Source organism: Macaca thibetana, chromosome 9, assembly GCF_024542745.1.
Source record: "Macaca thibetana thibetana isolate TM-01 chromosome 9, ASM2454274v1, whole genome shotgun sequence".
NCBI classification, from domain to species: domain Eukaryota; kingdom Metazoa; phylum Chordata; class Mammalia; order Primates; family Cercopithecidae; genus Macaca; species Macaca thibetana.
In genome coordinates this window covers 110,236,371-110,240,121 of record NC_065586.1, presented here as the reverse complement: position 1 = coordinate 110,240,121, position 3,751 = coordinate 110,236,371, and the positions used below count along the sequence as shown (strand labels likewise).

Here is a 3,751-nt window from a genome sequence, read left to right as displayed (position 1 = left end):
GCAGGGAGGGTAGGACCTAGGGGGAGAGGTAAGGAGAGAAGGCAGAGAGCCCAGGCCATGTAATCAACAGAAAAAGGTGATTGTGTGGTGTGTCTTTTCAGTTAGATGTGCCCCACCAGTTACAATGGGAGTCAATTTAAATATACTTACCTTGATCCCAGAGTTTCAACCCTGTGGACAGTGGTTACACTTGACAGGATAACTTCGTATAGCACAACTTATTTCAAACGGACAAAAATTAGTATCATTTAGTATCTTAAGATAAATTTCCTTTGAATGGGAGTTTCCTTTCCAGTCCTTTGAGGTCTACAAGACATACCTAGAAAATTTACTACTGTGGAAAATGAAGACTCCTTAAAGTGAATTCTGGGGAAGGGAAGGGCCCATGGTTTTTCTTTTTAATTAATTGCTGTAACATTGTCCTTCAGCAGGCTGAGGGAGTTTCATATTTTCTTTAGATATTGTTGGGCGCTAAAGCTCTTGCAGGACAACGATGCTTTAAGAATTCTGCCATTTTGCTAGCACTGATACGGATCTTGGGCCCACCACTTCACTGGAACTATTAACTCCATATTAATTTTCATTACAAATCTTGCAAAGGGGGTGCTTCTGGGTATTTAGGTCCACATTCTATTTTAAGACTGGATGTCTGGTTTTCATAAATTATTCTTGGCGGCCCAGTCATCATTCCTGTCCGTCCTGTAAGTGACATGTCTTTGTCATCTTCTAGACCCCAGTTAACTGTGCCATCTGCTCTTTTCTGGCCGCCTGCAAGTTCTTCCAGCAATCAGAAACTGCGAGGGACCTTTTTACTCCCAAGCCTATGGTAGCTGCCACCTTCCGCCGCTGTTGCTCCCTAACTTACATACTTGATTCTTACTTTAAAAAAAAAATCTCAAGGTGGAGGGAAGCATATATTTAAGAAATATTTTATTTTTGAGGAATTTCCAGCCTTTTTCCAACAGCCAGGCTTTTTGACAGACTACCTGCCCCTAATTGCACTCCATAAAAACAGATAGGCTATTATATTCAAGAGAAGAATCTCTACCACCTAACCCAGTACAAAAGTTCTGTTGAAAGTTTAAGATCCACTGAAATAACCAAGCTTGTCCACAGGTAACTTCTAGTTACAGTAACTCAGGAAATACATTAAATACTAGAGTAGCTTTCCACATTGTCCATTTAACTAAGTGTAGTTTTTTTGTTTTTAGCCACTAAAGCCCTAAGCGTGTGGGGGAAGCGTTTTCAGCATCTTCCCACTTTGCTTGTCCCAAGAAACATCAGTTAAACCTGCCACACCACCTAATGGTTCTTGGGCTGGCCCCTTGGTGAGTTCTGACTCGGGAAGACACCCTCCCTCGGTCCCCCAGCTTGCTGCCCTTGCTCTAGGTCTGGAGCTGTGGGGCTGGCCACCTCTGGGAGAAACACTTTGTGTCTTGGTTCTGCTCCCGCTAGAGCTCCTATGGATGCCATCTCTTCCCCAGAAACCGGGTCCCTAGGTGTCCGTACCAAAGGGGTGTACTTCTCTGGACTCTGAACTAGCTTGTTCCTAGACTTTGTGTTTTGCTTTGTGTTAATTTGAGGTCAGGGTGGAGGGGATTGTGCAGAGAGCCTGCTGGGACAAGCAGGCTGCAAAGGGTGTTTCTGGTGTCTCTAATTGGAATTCTGAACTCTTTCTCATAGAAATCATATTTTAAATAGTGGATACTATCTTAAGAACTTGTCCCAGTTTATGAGTAAAAAAGGATGAATGTGCTTGCCTAAGAACGCTTTTCACTGTTTTTCTTTGATATGATTAAATGCTTTCTAAGCTCTGAGGCATCAACTTTCAAAAAACAGTTGAAGCAGAAGTACCAGGGGCCTTCCAAGATACTGGATGATCCGATCTCACAAAGGTGCTCCGAAGTGTAAGTGGTTAATACTAGTAACTTGTATGTCAAAGCCCAAGATGTTGCTGATGATTTTTAAAGATCATACTCGACCCACAAGTATAGTACAGTTCCCATTTCAGCAACAACTTGATACAGAGCAGGAGAGAATGTTTTCCATTTGTCTGTGCCCACTCGACCCACAGAACAAACACCCCGTCCTAAACAACCAGAACACTTCTCACCGTCCAGAGCTGGTTTGGCTGTGTCTACGTTTCCTCCATTATCCTGTTGGGGTGGGCTTTTATTGACCAGGTCAGTCAGGTGAGTGAGAGATGAAAGGTAGAAGGAACCAAGTTCAGCAAGAGTCCTTGTCACATTTGTCAAATTGCAGTTGAGGTGATGGGAGGGCTCCACGTCACAGAGAGGCTTACACATTGGATGGCGGGAGTGCCGCATGAAGTAGGACCAGCAGCCTTTAGGCTAATGTATCGTGTTTATGGAGGATGTTCCATGTGAATCCATGGTGATTCCTGATGTCACTTTGTACGTTTATAATTATAAATCAACCTAGAGATATACCAGCTTGACATCTATGTATGTATTTTTTAAGGAGAGGGTTCTGGAAAGATATAAAGTCCTAGCTATGGTAACCTTGTATGTATGTGTGTTGGAGGGATGGGGAAGAGGGTACAGGGTTTTTGTGGAATTATGTATTATGTGATTTAAAGTTGACTTTTATGAACTTTTTAAAAAGAGCCAGTTCATCTTAAGAAACAGTTATTCAGAGTATACCAAAGCGTTTTTCCAGGTTAACCTGTTTTCAGATGCTCATTAACAGATAAATATGCAGCATGGAGTATTGCAATCTGTGGAAATGAAAAGCAGGGACCTTACTAGTTTTTTGCAAGGGTGGAGTAGGGTAAAGACCAAGTTCGAATACAGGTGAGATCTGGCGGGCGTAGTTCTCACTTCCTGGTGCCGCTGTCTACATGATCCATCCCACCGCGAACTTACAAAGCCCCCAAGTGATTCTGGATACCTGTTCTCTGTTCTCAGTGTAAGAAAAGTAGCTCCATCATCCTACATGGACACAGTTTGTTTATCCCCTGAGGTGCTGTTATGCATTTTCCAAGTTTACTTAATGCTATAGTTACTTAGAAAGCAGACTAGTATTTAGCAGCTATTCTGGTCAGAAATCAAATGCAGCATACTCTAGTGCTTTCGTATTTTGAGAATGTTTTCCCTTCGAAATGATAACACACATTTAAAGGAAACATATTAGTGGAGGGATAGACAACAAATACTAATTAACTGCTTTGATTGAGGCTCAGACAACCCTATGAGGTAGGAAACTGAGGCTCAAATAATTTACCCCAGAGCTTACTGCTAGGTATTTGTGGAACTGGAATTTGAACTCAGTTTAGGGATGCTTTTGCTATTCTCTGCTGCTTCCCAAAAGTCAAAAGTTCTAACACCTTGGGAAGTGGGGTAAGGACATATTTAGATTCCTTTTCTATGCTTAATATGCTTTTAACAAAAGTATCAATAATTAGTTTAAAGAAGATGCACATGCATAAGAGCGTGTGATCTAGCAAACTCTTCGTTGGAGACTTGGTGCCTCTATTTTCATCTTTTGATTGTCTTTTGACTTAGCTTTTCCTCTAACCACAGTCAAAGAAGGGAAATAAAAACAATCATTTTATTTCCTCTTAAATTGTAAAGGTGTATGGAGGGGGAATCATAGGTAATAAATCACATTGTAATTTTCTTGACAGTCTGGACAGCGAATAGGTGTTCCTTAAGCTTTTTTTTTTTTTTTTTTTTTTTTTTTTTGAGACAGGGTCTCACTCTGTCACCCAGGCTGGAGAACAGTGGCATGG

General features: G+C 41.5%; 1 pseudogene; it reads right to left on the bottom strand.

Annotated features, from left to right (window-relative positions):
• Positions 1 to 402: 402 nt before the first annotated feature.
• LOC126962283 (ubiquitin-conjugating enzyme E2 variant 1-like) lies at positions 403 to 2,327 on the bottom strand (annotated as a pseudogene).
• Between the last annotated feature and the right edge of the window lie 1,424 nt (positions 2,328 to 3,751).